This window comes from Peromyscus eremicus, chromosome 6 (genome assembly GCF_949786415.1).
Source record: "Peromyscus eremicus chromosome 6, PerEre_H2_v1, whole genome shotgun sequence".
In the NCBI taxonomy this organism is placed as follows: Eukaryota; Metazoa; Chordata; class Mammalia; order Rodentia; family Cricetidae; genus Peromyscus; species Peromyscus eremicus.
Window position 1 is genome coordinate 19119513 of NC_081421.1, and position 20082 is coordinate 19139594.

The 20082-nt window shown below is 40.8% G+C and overlaps 1 pseudogene; it reads right to left on the reverse strand.

Moving 5' to 3' along the window:
- The window catches only part of LOC131912829 (large ribosomal subunit protein eL39-like), a 42491-nt pseudogene extending 25551 nt beyond the window's left edge, over positions 1 to 16940 (reverse strand).
- Positions 16941 to 20082: the final 3142 nt, after the last annotated feature.

The window sequence follows — 20082 nt, forward strand, 5'->3', positions numbered from 1 at the left end:
AATTTTCTGTCACTGAGCAGCTGTAATCAAATAGCATACACTACATCATTTATAAATATTTATTCTGACTGCTTCTGGAGACTGGGAATACCAAGGTGGAAGTTTGTTTAGATGTCTGGTGAGGCTTCTCCATATAACCCCAGGTTCTCACTATATAAGTCCTCATTAAGGAAGTGTCTCTTTTTGTTTAGTCTCTAATTCCATTTATGTGGGATCTTCAGGGCCACATGTTCCAATACCATCATATGTCATAATTTCAAAACATGAATTTTGGTGGTACATGCACATTTAGTCCACTTATTTCTCTTTACTTTCCCTATGCTTGCTTTGCTGATATCTACTCTCTTCTAGCACAACTACAGAGGGATTAGAGCAATCTCTACCTGGTTATTACCCATTTCACGCTGGGTTTGCCAGCTTGTCAATTGTCTGCTATGGGCTGTGTGTTGACAGCTCCTCAGGTGTATTGATTTCTTAGTGCACTATCAAAGCTTGATATCCAGGGAAGTTATCCTCAAAGCCTGTTTCCCTGGATATTTTTAATCTTCATGATTTTTTTAACCCTTTACGTGAATATATGATCACCTGTCTTGTTTTGTTCTTAAATTTATCCTTCTAATTTTCCTTGGCACACATCCTTTCTGCATGTCCTTGCTAGCTTCCAGTTTCTCTACACAGCCAGCATCATGACTGTTTTGCTATTAGTTATGAATCCTAGACTCATGAGTGTCTTCAGATTCCTGTCATGACGTATTTTTACAGTTCTAGACTATGTTCTTCCAGCTGTAGCCCATAGCTGTGCAGCCCTGAGCTCATCATGAGCCACGATGATTTCTTTTCCAACTTTCTTCGTTTCCTTCTTTTCCATCTAAGCTATGAAATACTCATTTCTCTAGTAAAATATCTGAAATTATCCATGAAGTAGATGAAATCTGCACAAAATAAAGGAAAATTATTCCCTAGCCAAGAGGCAGTTTTGTGAACATTTCCATATTTTTCTGTTTTTCCTTCAGCATAATTCTGACAATATTGATGGAAAAATATTTAAAAAATCACACATAAGAAACATTGTACCTTTTATTAACTGTGGTGGGTGATTTTGGCAATGGCATCATGCCATTCTATAAACATCCCAACACCATTATTCATACCTATAATTTGGCCATTGATATTATTTCTAAAAAATACATGGATATACAAAAGTCCAATAACTATCCTTGTCTAAAATATTTGTCTAAATTTATTGTACTTTTCTGACTGATAAAAATAGTAATTATTTAAAAAATATATAAATATTTTGAAAACACCTGAGCTAAACAATCATACTTTGTTACTATAGGCACAGCTGGCAGTGGAGAGCTGACACAGTTAGACAAACAGAACAGTTTGTGTGGTTGGGGAGAACAAGACAGTTTGTGAGGGAAATCACACTTTGTTTAAGTTCAACAGACAGTTGTGAGCTGCCATGTAGGTACTGAGAATCAAACCTAGATCCTCTAGAAGAACAGACAGTACTCTTAACCACTGAGCCACCTTTCCAGCCCTTCCTTTTTTTTTTACACACTCCACATCTATTTTTCTTTGTTTTGAATTGGCATATAGTAGTTTTATATATAAAGATAGGCTTCACTATGGAATTTTTATACATGTACATAATCAATTTCATTCATATCCCCTCTCACTCTTTTTGGTCCCCAACAACTTCCTTTCTATTTCCATCCAGTTCTCTTTCTACACTCATGTCTAATTTTGTAACCCAGTGGATTTCATTAATACTGCTTACAGAGGCATGGGCTCCTTACCAGTGGCTACACCAATGAAGAAAACATCTCTTCCTCTACACTGATCACTAGCTAATTGTAAATCTTCAGAGAGGAGTAGGGTCCCATAAGACCCCCTTCTCTTCCATGCCAGGATGTTTATCTTGTGCAGATTTTGAGCACCTAATCATAATTGCTTTGTGTTCAAGAGTACATTATCCATATCATGCCCAGAAATCAGTATTCCACACTCCTTCTGCCTTCTTTTACATTGTTTCTGCTTCTTCTAAAATGCTCCTTGAACATTGGAGGGATGGTGCAGATGTCTCACTTATGGCTGAGCATTCAATAGTCACTTATTCACAGCACTTTGGTCAGTTCAGTGTCTCCTCAGTTGCCGAATCCAGCCCGATGGACCTTCAGATGGTCCTTGGTATAGGGAAGTGTGGATTGAGAAATAATAGATATGAAAAATAGAGATGTAGACGAAGAAAAAGACAGAGACTCAGGAAAGCTTCAGGAGGGCTCGGAGTCAATACCACAGTCACTCCTTTCTCTGATCTCTTTCTCAGCCCATTTATCATTTGTATATAGGATGACTAACTATTTTTTTGAGTTAATCTTGTAAAGGTAACACCTTCACTAACACCACCCATTCACCTTGTCTGAGCAGGAGCTATGGATCAAAAAACAGAGATAAGAAACAGTGGGTCATTCATCTCAGCAGAATGCCAAATGCCATTTATTGAAGGAGGGAGGAAACCTTAAATACAGGCTTACAGCACAATGGGAGAACCCCGGAGGGCAGAAGTTCACTCCTGATAGTCTACATTCTTGCATCTAAGCTGTTTACACCAAATGTAGGATACACAAACAAAAAACCTCCAGTGAGCGTTCAGGAGGATGGAAACTGGCAGGGAATCAGCATAGGGAGGACATCTGGTCAAGGTCAGCAAGCAAGGCAACAGCTACCCAAAACGGGGGGCGGGGGGCTTACAAATCTCATATCTTGCCACATTAGTGAGTTTTTGTTTTTTTTTTTTCAGCTGTAGGATTTCATTGGTAGAATTTTTGTGGTCACTTATGTATACTATCATATCATCTGCAAATAGTGAAAGTTTGACTTCTTCTTTTCCAATTTCTATCCTTTTGATCTCTTTTTTGTTGTATTATTGCTCTAGCTAGAAGTTCAAGTAATATATTGAATAAATATGGGGAGAGTGGACAACCTTGTCTTGTTCCTGATTTTAGTGTAATTGCTTTGGGTTTCTCTTAATTTCATTTGAGGTTGACTGTCAGCTTACTGTAAATTGCTTTTATTTTGTTTAGGTATGTTCCTTGTATTCCTGATCTCTCCAAGACATTTATCATAAAAAGGTATTCGATTTTGTCAAAGGCTTTTTCAGCATTTAATGAGATGATCATGTGTTTATTTTTACCTTCTGTGTGTTTATATGGTATATTACATTGACAGATTTTCATAGGTTGAACCATCCTTGTGTCTCTGGGATGAAGCCTACTTGGTCATAGTATACAAGTTTTTGATGTGTTCTTGGAGTCAGTTTGCCAATTATATTGAGTATTTTTGCATCAATGTTTATGAGAGAGATTGGTCTGTAATTATCTTTCTTTGTTGTATCTTTGTGTGATTTGGGTATCAGGGTAATTGTGGCCTCATAAAAGGAGTTTGGTAATGTTCCTTCTGTTTCTATTGTGTGAAACAATTTTAAGAATATTGGTATTATCTTTACTTTGAAAATCTGGTAGGATTCTGTGCTAAAACCATCTGGTCCTTGGCTTTTTTTGCTTGGGAGACTATTAATGACTGTTTCTATTTCCTTAGGATTTTATTGGTCCATTTAAATTGTTTATCTGGTCTTGATTTAACTTTGGTACGTTATACCTATCCAGAAAATTGTCCATTTCTTTTAGATTTTCCAATTTTGTGGAGTACAGGTGTTTGAAGTATGACCGGATGATTCTCTGGATTTCCTTTGTTGTTACATCTCCCTTTTCATTTCTGATTTTGTTAATTTGAATGTTCTCTCTCTGCCTTTTGGTTAATTTGGATAAAGACTTGTCTATCTTGTTGATTTTCTCAAATAACCAACTCTTTGTTTCATTGATTCTTTGTATTGTTCTCTGTTTCTATTTTATTGATTTCAGCCCTCAATTTGATTATTTCTTGGCATCTATTCCCCTTGGTGATTTTGTTTCTTTTTGTTCTAGAACTTTCAGGTGTGCTGTTTAGTCACTAGTGTGAGATTTCTCCAACTTCTTCATGTCAGCATTTAGTGTTATGAATTTTCCTCTTAACACTGCTTTCATAGTGTCTCATAAGTTTGGGTATGTTGTACATTCATTTTCATTGAATTCTAGGAAGTCTTTAATTTTTTTCTTTATTTCTTCCTTGACCTATTGGTGATTCAGTTGAACATTATTCAGTTTCCATGAAATTGTAGGCTTTCTGTAAATTTTGTTGTTAAATCTTACTTTAGATGGTGGTCCAATAAAATACAGGAGGTTATTCAAGTTTTTTTTATATCTGTTGAGATTTGCTTTGTGACCTAGTATGTGGTTGATTTTTAGAGAAGGTTCCATGGTATGCTGAGAAGAAGGTATGTTATTTTGTGTTAGGGTGGAATGTTCTGTTAATATCTATTAAGTCCAATTGGTTCATAATATCTTTTAGTTCCCTAATTATTCTGTTGTTTCTGTCTGGCAGACCTGTCCATTGGTGAGATTGGGTGTTGAAGTCTCCCACCACTAGTGTGTGGGGTTTGATATGTTTTTTAAGCTTTAGTAATGTTTCTTTTACAAATATGGGTGCCCTTGTATTCAGGGCATAAATGTTTAGAACTGAGACTTCATTTTGGTTGATTTTTCCTGTAATGAATGTAATGTCCTTCCTGATATCTTTTGATTGATTTTAGCTTAAAGTCTATTTTGTTAAATATTAGGATAGTTACACCAGCTTTCTTCTTAAGTCCGTTTAATTGGAACATCTTTTCCCAGCCCTTTATTCTGAGGTAGTGCCTGTCTTTGAAGTTGAGGTGTGTTTCTTACATGTAGCAGAAGTATGGATTCTGTTTTGTATCCATTCTGTTACCCTGTGTCTTTTTATAGGCAAATTGAGTCCATTGATATTAAGGAATATTAATGACCAGTGATTGTTAATTTCTGTTATTTTTTGGTGGTAGTGTTGTATTTTTCCCTTCTTTGGTATTTGTTGGTGTGAGATTATCTATTGCCTGTGTTTTCATGGGTGCATCTTACTTTCTTTGGTTGGATTTTTCCTTCTAGTGCTTTCTGTAGGGCTGGATTTATGGATAGGTATTGTTTAAATCTCATTTTATCATGGAATATTTTGTTTACTCATCTATGGTGATTGAGAGTTTAGCTGGATATAATAGTCTGGTTTGGCATCCATGGACAATTAATGTCTGTATAGTATCTGTCCAGGATTTTCCAGCTTTCATAGTCCCCATATAGAAGTCAGGTATTATTCTGATAGGTCTGCCTTTACATGTTACTTGGTCTTTTTCCTTTTAACTCTTAATATTTTTTTCTTTATTCTGTTTGTTTACTTGTTTGATTATTATGTGGTGAGGGGATATTTTTGGGATTCTAGTCTATTTAATGATCTGTAAGCTTCTTGTATCTTCATAGGCATTTCCTTCTTTAGGTTAGGAAAGTTTTCTTCTCTGATTTTATTGAATTTATTCTCTGTGCCTTTGAGCTGATATTCTTCTCCTTCTTCTATCCTATTATTCTTGGGTTTAGTGTTTCATTATGTCCCAGATTCCTTTAAGTTTTATGTTATGACTTTTTTGGCTTTGGTGTTTTCTTTGACTCATTAATTTATTCCCTCTATCATATCTTCAATGCCAGAGATTCTCTCTTCCATCTCTTGCAATCTGTTGGTTATTCTTGCATCTGTATTTCCTGTTCATTTACTCAGATTTTCCATTTCCATCATTCCCTCAATTTGTGTCTTTATCACCTCTATTTCAGTTTTCAAGTGTTGGACTGTTTCCTTCACCTATTTGATTGCTTTTTCTTGCTTTTCTTGGTTTTCTTTTAGGGATTTACTGATTTCTTCCAATTTCTTGCTTGGGTTTTCCTCAACTTCTTTAAGGGAATTTTTCATTTCCTTTTTACAGGCCTCTATCTTCTTCTTCTTCTTCGTCTTCTTCTTCTTCTTCTTCTTCTTCTTCTTCTTCTTCTTCTTCTTTTTCTTCTTCTTCTATTTTTTCAAGACAGGGTTTCTCTGTATGCCTTTGGAGCCTGTCCTGGAACTTGCTTTGTAGACCATGTTGGCCTTGAACTCACAGAGATCTGCCTGCCTCTGCCTCCTGAGTGCTGGGATTAAAGGCATGCACCACCACTACCCAGATTTCTATTATTTTCTTCAAGTCATTTTCAAGATTGATTTCTTCTGCTTTTTCTGTGTTGGGATTTTCAGGTCTTGCTGATGTAGAAAGAGTAGGTTCTGGTGGTACCTGTTAGTTTTTCGGCTGCGTTGTGTTCTTACCCTGCAAGGAAATGCCACGAAACACGTCAGAATCTGCTAACAAGAGTTTTATTAAAGGTAAAGGGACAGAGAGTGAACAGGCCTGCGGGAAGCACATGTGTGGAGAACATGGCGCCAGATTTTAAAGGCTGGGCGTAGACAGATCAGCGTCACTACTACATGCAAGCGCATAGATCACATGGCCATGCTGTGCACCTACGTGGCCAATGGAACATCACTGATCTAAGTCACACGAGATGCCCTGACCCGGAAATGGCTATCCTGACCTGGAACTGGCTAGGCGGAAGTGTCTGCCAGGCATATGCGAACACGCCCACCAGTGGGGGCTTGTTGTAAACCTTTCAGTACCATATTGCTTTTTATGTTGTTGAATGTGTTTTTGCACTGGCTTCTACCCATCTCTTCATACAATTGTTGTAAATGTGTCTGTGTCTGAGAGAGCTTCTTTTGGTCCAATTAGCACTCTTGTTCCAATGGGAGCTCTTGGTCCTACTGGAGCCAGTGCAGTCTGTGTCTCAGGGAGCAGCTCTGATCTTGGAGGATGAGTAGGTTTGGAGGGTGAGGTGGGGCTTGTAGGTTACAGGGTCTGGTGGAGGTTGGTGGTAGTTATACCTGCCTGCAGGAGTCCTGCCTACAGGAGTCCTGCCTGCATGAGTCTTGCTTGCTGGCCTGCAACTAGGACTCTTGGTCCACTCGGAGATGGTGGAGTCTCTGTCTCAGTGAGCAGCTGTGATCTCAGAGGATGGGTCAGTTTGGACAGGAGGGTGGGGCTTGTAGATTACAGGGTCTGGTGGGAGATGGTGGTAGTCCAGCCTGCCTACAGGAGTCCTGCTTGCTGGCCTGCAAGTGGGACTATAATGGGTGAGAATATGGGGGTGCAGGTTGTGCCCGCGAGGCTGGGGTGATAAGCTAGGAGAACAAAGACTCACCTCTTTGTCCACTTGAAGCTGGTGGAGTCTATGTCTCAGGGAGCTGCTGTGATCTTGGAGGATGGATGGGTTTGGGGAATGGGTAGGGCTTGTAGGTTACAGGGTCTGGTGGGGGATGGGGATAGTCCAGCCTGCCTGTAGGAGTCCTGCCTGCTGGCCTGCAACTGGGACTGCAATGGGTGGGGGTGAGTATGCTTTGTATTGTTTCACCTGGTTCCTTCATGACTTAGGAATGCCTTCTGACTTAAGCCTGTTTGCATGCCAACAATGGGAAGCCATTTTGCTAAAAGCCACCTTGAGTGCTAAACTTTGTTCATACTAGTTTTTAATTATATGTGATGACTACTACCTAGTGCTCTAACATTTTGTTTTCTTTTAGTGACTTTGGTAGCTCTTTCTCATGTTTTGTCCCAAATTTGTAGTTGTTATTTAAGGGAGCTTGATCTGATGGATCTTCTCAATTCTTATCAAATACAGATGCTTGGCCATGTTGACTGAATTATGTTCATGAGTTTTCATATCAGACTTTCCTGAATGCTACATGTAGAGCAACTGTGATGAGAAGTCAGATTTGTGAACTGCCAAGGAAGAACACTGCTATAGTAGCAAGTTTTTCTTCTTCCAGCTGAAGCTAATAGCCAGAGAATATATGCGTACCCCATCTACTGGCTACCGGAGACATTCAAAATGGATCAAGATCTTGCTGCCAGAATTGTAGAATTATCTCAAAGTCCTTTTGTATGGAGATGGAAATGAAATAGGGAAGGTTTCAATATCCACACACACCCCATTTCTGGAAGATGGGATTCTTACTTGACTGTCCTGCTGTTGAGTGCTAGGTCTAGCCTATGTCGTGACATGTTGAAGGACAGTCATGGAGGAACTACACCAAGATCATGTGGTGTTCTGATTTGTTTAAAGAACAACTCATCAGCTCTACAAATGTCTGTATCCATGGGAGTCATGCTACATTCAAGAAAGTTTGAGAATCATTGCCCTGTGTCTCTGATTCTTAGGCCTGGGTGCATATTAGAATTACCTGGGAAACATTCCAGTCCTACAGATTCCTATACTCATCCCCAGAGCTTGTCTTTAATTGATGGTGTCTGGGACATAGGTTAAATTCCCTGAGTAATTTTAATGGGCTTGCTCAAAATCCACAGTTGTATGTGAAGAGGAGTAGCTTTCTAAGTGAGAAATGAGGAGACTTCTTCCAACACAGTGAGGACAATATGAGGAACAGTAATCAACTAACATTACACTAAGGATATTATGTAAAAAATATGACCATAAACTAGCTGTTAGTTAGATTATTCTCTAACATTTGTAAAGGATACAAAGGTGCTGAAAGGTCATTCTTCAATGGCATAACTGATTTTAGAACACAATATTGAATTTAATGATGCATATTTATTATAGATTGTAACATCTAATTTCTAGGTATGTTAGAGTTTTGGCATAGAATAGAGATGGCATGTTTTTTCAAACTTATTTAATTATGGATTATTTTTACTTGTGTGATCTTATTAACATCATTCACAAGCAAGGAAGTAAAGAATTCATATATAGGATAAACATATACCTATTAAATTCAGCTTGGAAAATTACAGTGCAATGGATTAGCTTTTTAATGTCTGCATTTTTGAAATTCTGGATGATCTGGATCAGAGATGTTGGAGATGCCAGTGTCCTGGAATACATACCAAAGTGAGCTGCTAACAGAGCGTATAACCATTCCAAGAGAGAAAAAGTGTTGCAGTCAACAAAGCTGAAAGGAATTGGAAATTTAAAGATTGCTTTGACATCAGACATGGAGATGCAGTGTTTGGAGTTTGTTCAGTTGGTTTTTGGTCTTTCTTTGGTTCAGTATTTTGTCACTATGCTCCACTCTTTTTTAGAATGGTAATGTATATTCTGTAATGCTGTACATTTGAAGTATATGATCTGCTTTTTGGTTTCAATTTTGTAGAGGGTTACAGTTAAGAGAATACCTTGAGTTTCAAGACTTGGACATTGGACTTTTAATCGATGTTGAGACTGTTATAGACAACAAGCCTTTGGGGGCCGGTGAGTGAAATGTGCTAGTTTGAATAAGAATGGTCTTCATAGGCTCATATATTTGAATGCTTAGGAAGCAGAACTATTTGTTGAGGAGGTGTTGCCTTGTTATAGGAAGTATGTCACTAGGGGTGGGCTTTGAGGTTTCAAAAGCCCAAGCCATGCCCAGTGGTATTCTCTTTTGCTGCTGCCTTTGGATCCAGATGTAGAACTCCCAGCTGCTTCTCCAGCATGTCTGTCTGTATGCTCCCATGATCCTCATCACGATAATAGACCAAATCTCTGAAACTGCAGTAAAGCTCAATTAAATAGTTTCTTTTATAAGAGTTGCCTTGGTCATGATGTCACTGCACAATAATAGAACTCTGACAAAGACACCATCTATGATCAGCTTTGAACATCCTCTGCATTTCACATTTCTTCCTTCTCAAACAACTTTGTCCACTAGAATCCTAGAAATGTTCTGATGCAATGACTACCTGGAATAATTACAGGGCATATCTGCAAAGGCCTTTAAAATGTTTTTTTTTTTCGTGGAATATTACTTTAAAATATGTTATATTTGTTTATGCTCTGGAGCACGTGTTTTAATGATGTAAAGATGTGTTGCACCCTTTAATGTTGCATTTGTTTCACTCTGTGAAGCTGTGTTACTTTGCCTGTCTAAAACACCTGATCAGTCTAATAAAGTGCCTAATGACCAATAGCAAAGCAGGAGAAAAGATAGGAGTGGCTGGTAGGCAGAGAGAATAAATAGAGTGAAAAAAGAGGGATGGTTAAGTAAAAAAGATCAAGGAGTGAGAAAAGAAGGGGCCAGCCACCAAGCTACACAGCCAGCCATGGAGTAAGAGGGAAAGTGAGATATACAGAAGTAAGAAAAGGAAAAAGCACAGAGGCAAAAAGTAGGTGGGATAATACAAGTTAAGAAAAGCTGGCTAGAAATAAGCCAAGCTAAGCCAGGAAATTTATAAGAAAAGATCTCAACACCACCCTGCCCTGAAAAGAGTAAAAAACAACCAACTACATTTTGGCACCCAATGTAGGGTGGCAAATGTTGTTTTTCATTAAATTCAGTAGCTACCCCTTAAACAACTGCTGTCCTAATTGGCAATTGCACCTCCACAGCTCTCAGCAGTGGTTAGGCAACACTGGTCACAGCCAGGTGAGAATTCTGTTCCCTCAGGCACTGGCTCTATCACAGCTGCTAAAAAGAGCTTTACTTAAATCTCTATTCCTCTATAGAATGCAAGATTCAAAGATTGAGGTGAAATTCTGTTTGCTCAGAGAGGCTGAATAGCTAGTAGCTAACCTTCTCTCCTAATTTGCATCTCCCCCCCCCAAAACAGAATGTCCTTCTGCTCAGCCCCCACTTAAAAGTCCTATCTACATATGGTTCTTTCCTACCACTTCTTGCCATCTAGTTGCTGACTCAGCCTCATGACCCCAGATTAATTTTATTTTATCAATTAATATTCCACAACATTTTTCTTTATTCTTGATAATATCCAATGAAATCTGATTATATCAATCCTCCAATTCCCCTAGAGCCCCCATCTATACATCTTAACTTTTTATATTCTATGTGACTCTTTCCTTCCTTCCTTCCTTCCTTCCTTCCTTCCTTCCTTCCTTCCTTCCTTTCTTTCTTCCTTCCTTCTTTCCTCTCTCTCTATCTTTCTCTTTTCATAATCCAAGTTGAATTAGTGCTATTCATTTGTGCATGAGTCTGTGGCCACCCACTGGAACATGGAAAATCTACCAGTGGCTACACTCTCAAAAATGATTTATTCTTCCTCTCCCAGTAGGTATCCACTGCCAAAAGCTCCTAATGTAAGGGATGAGGCCTGAAAAGCACCTCCTCCATCTATGTAGGAATTTTTGTTGGCTTGACCTTGTTCAGGTCTTGTGTAGGTAACCACAGTTGTGGTGAATGCATGAATGCAATAGCCATGTCATGTTCAAGAGACAGTACTTTATAGCACTTCTCCCCACCTTCTGGTTCTTATATTGTTTCCACTTCTACTTCCCCAGGGTTTCTTGAACCTTGATAGTGTAGGGGGTTAATGTAGATGTTCCATTCAAGGCTGAGCACTCATCTCTTACTGTCAACCTTTTGACTAATTATGCATCTCTCCATTGACTGTTTCCATTGAAAAAAGAAGTCTCTCTGACTAATGTTGAAAACATCTTAGGTCTGTGGGTACAAACAGATATTATTTAGAAAGAAGAAATGTTGTCAGTTGTTTTGCTCTTTTCACTCTTTACTCTTTTGTGAGGCCTTTCACCCACCTCCCAAATAAATCACACATGGAGGCTATTCTTAATTATAAATGAGCAGACTTTAGCTTGGCTTGTTACATGCCAGCTTTTCTTAACTTTCATTATCCCACCTACCTTTTGCCTCTGGGATTTTTCCTGCTCTTACTTCTGTGTATCTTACTTTCACTCTTACTCTGTGGCTAGTTGTGTGGCTGTATGGCTGGCCCCTGAGATGCACCTCCTTAATCCTTCTTACACTTCTTCCTCCTTTCCCCAGATTTCTCCTTCTATTTATTCTGTCTGCCTGCCAGCCCCAGCTATCCTTTCTCCTGTCTCACTATTGGCCATTCTGCTCTTTATTAGACCATCAGGTGTTTTAGACAGGCACAGTAACATAGCTTCACAGAGGTAAACAAATGCAACATAAAAGATTGCAATACATCTTTACATCATTAAACAAATATTTCAGAGCACAAACAAATGTAACACATTTTAAAATAATATTCTAAAACAATGAAATGTACTTTTAACATGAAAAATAAAACAAGTTCCAACTACTGTGCAAAATATTTACTTATTTGTTTCAAACTACACTTGTGAAACTTCAATATCTGTAGCATTGCCCTTTACTGTACAAAATTGGAATTGGCAAACTGGACATGGGAGTGTAAGTCTATAATCCCAGAACTTAGAAGGCTGACAAAGGGGTCTTGTATTTAAGGCTAGCTTAGGCTACATAGAGAGTTCCAAACCATCATAGTCTACTTAAAGAGACTCTGTCTCTAATTTAAAAAAAAAAAACCATAAGATATCAAATTGTCTCACAGTCTTTGTGTAGTATAATAAAATGTTAATTAATGGTTAACTTTTTAAAAATTATCAAAATTTCCTCTATAGTCCCCTTATATAAGTTCTAACAGTGCCTCAATGGACTCTCCCTCCTGGATAAAGGATAGCTCTCCACTATGGTAACACAACACATCTGTCTCCCCAGATTTCCCTATGCTCTCTAGAAAGCCCTGACATCTCTGAGGACACTTTCTTACCTCACATTGTCAGATGAAAGTGAAATTAAAGAACAATGCCAGAAATATGGGCAATGATGTCAATGCCTTTTACCTTTTTGAAGCTTTCTGAGATTCTGCTGTTAGTAGTTCTCTAGTTCTGTTCAGTCTAGAGAAGGGAGCTAGAGCCTGACAATGTGTGCTACTTAGCCCTCCTAAAGTCTATTTTTTCATGAGCTCTTAGGAGCATGATAATGTTAATAGCCCACTGTCGTTCCTAAAAATTATAATTTGTAGTGGTAAATTACATGTTTTTCTAATACAATCAAGATTGATTCCCCATGATTTTTTCAATTATCAAGAAGATATAATAAATGATAATGACAAATAGGTTTTGACCCTAAGCTGCCAAAATTCCAATATTAGCTCTGCCTTCTTTCATTTGTTTTAAGCAATAGTAAGTATGTTAATATTTTAGCAAATACATTAACCACCACGCCCCCCAGTTTCCACATTAATAAAATGAGGTCATTGTATACCTATAGAATTGTTATAGGATTAAATTAAAGAATATACATTTTTTATTTAATTTTTTTATTTTTATTTTGCAATACAATTCAGTTCTACATATCAGCCACGGATTCCCTTGTTCTCCCCCTCCCACCCCCCTCACCTTCCCCCCAGCTCACCCCCCATTCCCACCTCCTCCAGGGCAAAGCCTTCCCCACGGACTGAGATCAACCTGGTAGACTCAGTCCAGGTAGGTCCAGTCCCCTCCTCCCAGGCTGAGCCAAGTGATCCTGCATAGGCCCCAGGTTTCAAACAGCCAACTCATGCAGTGAGCACAGGACCTGGTCTCACTGCCTGGATGCCTCCCAAACAGATCAAACCAATCAACTGTCTCACCCATTCAGAGGGCCTGATCCAGTTGGTGACCCCTCAGCCATTGGTTCATACTTCATGTGTTTCCATTCATTTGGCTATTTGTCCCTGTGCTTTATCCATCCTTAGTCTCAACAATTCTTGCTCATATAAACCCTCCTCATTCTCACTAATTGGACTCCCAGAGATCCACCCGGGGCCTAGCCATGGATCTCTGCATCCAGATCCCTCAGTAGTTGGATGAGGTTTCTAATAGCCAGAACATGGAAACAACCTAGATGCCCTTCAACTGAAGAATGGGTAAACAAAATGTGGTACATATACACAATGGAATACTACTCAGCAGAGAAAAACAATGACATCATGAGGTTTGCAGACAAATGGATGGATCTAGAAAAAATCATCCTGAGTGAGGTAACCCAGACTCAGAAAGACAAACATGGTATGTACTCACTCATAGGAGGATACTAGATGTGGAACAAGGATAACTGGACTGCTACTCACATCACCAGGGAGGCTACCTGGAAAACAGGACCCCAAGAAAGACACGGGGATCGCCCAATAACAGAGAAATGGAATGAGATCTACATGAACAGCCTGGACATGAGTGGGGGTAGTGAAGGGCGAGAGTCGAGGGAAAGAGAGCTTGGGGGAGTGGGAGATCCCAGCTGGATCAACAACAGAGAGGGAGAACAAGGAATAGGAGACCATGGTAAATGAAGACCACATGAGAATAGGAAGAAGCAAAGTGCTAGAGAGGCCCACAGAAATCCACAAAGATACTCCCACAACAGACTGCTGGCAATGGTCGAGATACAGCCCGAACTGACCTACTCTGATGATGGGATGGCCAAACACCCTAAGAATACACATTTTTTAAAATTCAGATTATCTTCCAGTGCTTAGAGCATATTACTCATCACAGTTGCCATTAGTACATTCAATATAGTTTATTAAATGCTTGCAGATTCATTAGGGGATTCTATGCTGGCACTACTCTAGAGATATGGAATAGAATGTGATGCTCAGTTAAAGAATTTGATTCATTGTTCTCCTGTATACATTTAGTGTGAACACAAAGGGAACCTGTTTATTTTACACAAAGAGCTTACAATGCCCTAGCATTCTGCTGAATAAGCAGTATGAACTGTCTTTAAATTCTATATGTACTTAACGATATATCATTATTATGAAAGTACTTAAAATTGTATTATGAGCAGTGGTGAGCAGAGTGTTAATTAATTAGATTTAATTCTAATGAGGATTGAGTCATAACTGTGATCTGACCATTATACTCCATGTAACTGTGCAGCAGGCCCAGATTGTTGTGTATTGGTAAAAGGTACACAGAACTGCAGCTGCTATCTTAAAGATGAGCCAGAAAAGGCTGTTATTTCTGATGTAGACCACCAACACATGCTGTGAATATTTTCACAGACCTGCCACAGTTGACCCAGCTGTTTTCTAAGTGATATTCTATTTAAATTTCAGACTAATTAGCAACTGTACTTGTAGGAATGCATTTGCTGGGGTGTGTGAATGTGTGAGTATGCCTGTGGCTACTACATATCTCAGGGGAAGCTTACATAGAAGAGATTATAAGCCAGCTGGCCACCGAAATGCTTTCCAGCTATGCCTTCATATGCAGAATAGGGCTTTACACCACACCCTCTACTGGAACTGCCCTGGATATTGGTTGATTGTAATTTTTCCATATCAGTTTAAACTCTGTGTCAACAAACATTTGTGCTTGAATCCTCAGGCCCTAAATAAATCTTCTATTTTCATACCTCTTCGAAGCAGTTGGCCAACTGATACTTCAGAACAGCATCTGATGGTCAAATAAGTAGTGCCATCTGCTCCAAATGATAGGACTCTTTAGTGGCACTGTGACAGCTGTCTGCTTCTGAGTTCTGAACACCAAAACTCATTCATCAGAGAGGACATATATTTGGTATTGTGGCCATTATCTGAAGAAAGTTTGATTTTTTTTTTCCTAGAATACAATACCCAGTTTTTATGGAAGTTAGATTTCTGGAAACTGTGGATTAAATCTTCTGAGCAATAATATTTAAATCTCAAACTTTCCAGCTATGTTTTCCCATGTGAACAGGCATTACACTCTCCCTAACAGCCTAACTGCTTTTATTTAATATGTGGTCTTTAATAAGCTTGAATATAAGGTTTGTGAGCAAAGATTACCATAGAGGCCACAAGCTAGAATTAGATGTGGAAGGCTTTAGCTGGCTCAAAGTCTGCTATTAGAAGCAAATAGTCTAGTGAATTGTTTGGTAAAAAATATTAAAACATAGAGAATAATTTTACCAATACTACAATGACACATTTGTGTAGTCATTTAATTAATAAATGCCTGCTTCCTATGATACAGACACTTTTTCTGAATACTGCAGTCTATAAAAGGGTTAGTAAGACAAGTTCCTTTTACTTAAAGAGTCTGGAGTCTAGTCAGATGGGATATTTCAATAATAATGCAAGGAATACTATACCAATACCATTAGAAAAGCAAATAATTTAATCTGAGAGCAGAGACTAAACTAAAAGGACTTCAAGCACAGGGAAAATTCACTGTGTCTCCAAGCATTTAAATTTTACTTTGAAAAGAACTACAATATTTGAGCACACAAATGCAGAGTATACAACATGTTATGTAAGTAAAAGTTGGTAAGCAAGCTAGAAAGCCCAAGAGACCATGGAAAATAAAGAAGTTACCAGATGACTAAAAGTTCTATAGGGGCAGAGGCTGTATCTTGGGTTTTCATTGCTGGATTCTCTAGTATGCTGAATATACTGTCTGTCACATGACAAACTCTTAATATTTTATAACAAATTAATGAGAAGTTAGTCATAGTGAATATATGGTATTCAACATTGGAGGAGTATATGACTGACGATATGAGCATAGTTCAGTGGTAGAGAATTTGCCAGGCATGAGCAAGGTCTTGGGTTCCATAATTTGACAACACACACACACACACACACACACACACACACACACACACACACACTGTTGGGGACTGACTCCAGACAGCTGTGTCTTGAACTTTTGTGTGACCTTCCTTGCTTTATCAAACCTTACAAAAGCAGGAAGTTCCTGGCCTAACCTCGGGCTGTACAACTTCCTGGAGTACGTGCTAATCAGCTAGCTGCAGGGGCCTGGGACCAAAGCCACCTCACCCTCCCTTAGGAATTTTCCATCCTTGCTTCCCCTGCTTCCCCTCCCTGCCTGAAGCCCTGCTTATAAGCCTCAATACCCAGTCAATAAACGAGACCTCCACTTGACTCAGACTGACTCTGTCTTTCTTTATGCGCCTGGTCTCCTTTCCCTCTCCCCCCTTTGGTTTACAGGTGGACCCTCCTAGAGACTCTCGAATAACCTGGCCTGCAGGACGGGTCAAGTGGCGCCCACACGTGGGGCTCGAGGCAAGGTGACCCACCGGACAACAGCCAAGATAGAGGTCCGGACAAAATTCGGGTAGAGGCGCTCGGACAGCATCACTTGTGCACCGCGGGCGACCTTGAGTTAAGACTTGTCGTCCCATAACCATGGGCAAGTTTCTCTCTAAAGAAGCTCTCTTCATAAAGGAAATGAAGGACAATCTTAGGGAGAGGGGAATAAGAGTAAAAAAGAAAGACTTAATAGAATTTTTTTGTTTTGTGGAGGAGAAATGTCCTTGGTTGGTCATCAATGGCCTGGGCATTCACCCCCTGACATGGAACAAAGTTGGAAAGGACATCAATAGCATGCTTAAAGATGGGGAAAACATCCCCAACGCATTTTTTAGTTTCTATGGAGTAATAAGAGATATCCTAAAAGATTCAGAAAAGGATGACAGGGTGTCACATTTACTGGCACTCGCAGAGGATCTATTAAATGATGTGTCCTATCCAGAAGAAAAAAAGGGTGAAATAGCTTCAAATAAGGCAGGTCAAGAGAATAAGGAAATTAGCGCGGTAGCCAACACGGACAGACAGGGCAGAACCGATGGCAAAAGTGAAAGTGTTCTCGTCAACGAGGCAACAGGGGAGGCTGGCTCCCATACTCCTTCTTTAATAGATGAGCCCGTGTTAGAAAAGGACTTGGACCCCCTTTAATCAGACCTCCTCCCCCAGTTAGGTCTCTGTATCCTGTTATCCACAGACATAGGGGTGATGATTGGCTGGACCCCGCCTCGGAGGCCAGCTTAAAGGAGGAGGCAGCCCGCTATGACAGGGAGAAATATGATCCACCTAGGTCTCAGGCTCCAACAACCCTTGCAAGGCGCCTCCCGGCTGCCGGGAGACCAAATGTTTTACGATGGTACTTCCCACCCCCCTATGCTCTTTCCCCACCAGAATTTGCACCTTCTGCCCCGTTAGGCTCCCCTTCCCTATTACCCAGGCTCCAGGATTTGCTTGCCACTAAGGAATCCCTCTTAGGCCAAATCGATAGCCTGAAGGAGGTCCTCTCATTAAAAAAAGAACTTAAGGAACTCACTCAGCAGATCCAAACCTTGCAGGCTGATCTCACTGAAATATCCTTAACCCCTAAGATAGGCACAAAGAAACAGAGCATACAAAGGCGGGCGCCCGCAGTGTCCCTCTCCTTCCCTGTGATGACCCGCTTGGCTAATGGGCCTCGGGAAACAGGGGAGATAGAACAGACAGAAGGAACAGAGGAAGCAGAGGGGCAGCCAGACTCGTCCCAAGACCATGGGGGTGGGGACATGGAAGAGGATGTGGCCTCAGGTTCTGAGGAGGAAGCCGAGGGCCCCCTGGACGAACCAGCCGGTGGTGGGGAGGAACCAGGGAACAAACCAGGGGAACGCAATGGCCGCGGCACTCAGGGCTCTCATATTTTTAAAAAATTAAAGCTTAAACATTTGAAGGACCTACATTCAGCTGTTAAAAATTACGGTATTAATGCCCCGTTTACAATTTCTGTCCTGGAAGGACTTGGGCAAGGAGGCAGTCTCCTCCCCCATGGATGGAATAAAATTGTCCAATCAGTCTTGACTCGCAGTCAGTTTTTGACCTGGAAGGCTGAATTCATAAACAGAGCGGAAACACAGGCTGTTTTAAACAAACGAAGCCCGCAGATGGCTTCCTGGTCCATAGATAAATTGACAGGGGGAGGCAATTTTGCCGCAGAAAATAAACAAAGGGGTTTGCCAGCGGGACTCTTGGCACAAACTTCCCAGGCAGCTCTAGCGGCCTGGCGGGCCATCCCCTCCATGGGGTCGGCCAGCACTTCACTGTCAAAGATAATACAGGGAGCCAATGAGCCTTACGCTCAATTTGTGGCTAGATTACTAGAGGCCGCTGAGCGGATCTTGGGGGAGGACGGTGCCAAAAACATTATGGTCAAACAACTGGCCTTGGAAAATGCCAATGCAGCCTGCAGGGCCACCTTAAGAGGCAAAACTAAAACAATGGATCTTAATGGTATGATCAAGCTGTGCAGTGAAGTAGACTCCTTTGAGCACAAGATTTCAAAGTCCATTAGTCTTGCCATAGGTACAGTTCTTCAGCCCATGGCTGGTAGATCAGGGGGAGCTAGAAATTGTTTTAGATGTGGAGCTCCAGGGCACTTCGCTCGTAATTGTCCCACTGGCTCCAATCCTGGGACTCCTTCCCCCAGCCCTGATCCCCACGATCCAGTCCCAGGATTATGCCCCCGGTGCAAGCGGGGACAACACTGGGCAAGAGACTGTCGCTCCAGATATGATAGTGCTGGCCAACCTTTGACTGCGGTCCCAGGAAATGGGCTGAGGGCCCCAGTCCGGGGCCCTCCTCCGCAGCAGTCATCCCCGCTCCAGTCAAGGACCAACAACTCGTTTACCAGCCATCAGCAACAGGGGACTACACGCCCCCAGGGCAGTCTAGCTCACCTTGCTCAAGCCTATCTAGAGCCACCCCAGGCAGTGCAGGACTGGACCTCTGTTCCTCCACCACCCGGATTGTAACTCCAGAGGAAGGAACAGTAGTGATAGAAACCGGGTTTTTGGTCCTCCCCCACCCGGCATGTTCTTCCTTGTTATCGGCCGAGCTTCCAGTTCGATACAGGGGCTCACAATCACCCCATCCATAGTCGATGGTGACTACCATGGAGAAATAAAATTCCTGGCTTCAGCCTCTCGAGGCCCAGTCACTATCCCCATGGGTCAACGAATAGCTCAGGCCCTACCACTCCCATTAACCGGGAAATTTCAATATAAAAATTACTCCCGTGGCTCCTCCCATCCTGGCTCCTCTGATGTATTCTGGGTGCAGCAACTGACTGACTGAAAGCCGACCCACTATAAAACTTTTGTTAGATGGGAAACCCTTCCTTGGCCTTCTGGATAGTGGTGCTGATGCTACTGTTATCTCGAGAGGACACTGGCCCGCCGTGTGACCTTTGGAGCCCACAGCCACCCATTTGAAAGGGATAGGACAGACACAAAATACCCTTCAAAGTTCAAAAATATTACAATGGAAGGATCCTGAGGGGAATTCAGGGACCGTGAAACCTTTTGTAGTTGAGGGACTGCCAGTCAATCTGTGGGGCCGTGACATTATGACTCAGATGGGGGTCATCATGATGAGTCCCAATGACAAAGTGACCCAAATGATGTTAAAAACAGGCTTCTTACCAGGAAAAGGTCTGGGGAGGCGCG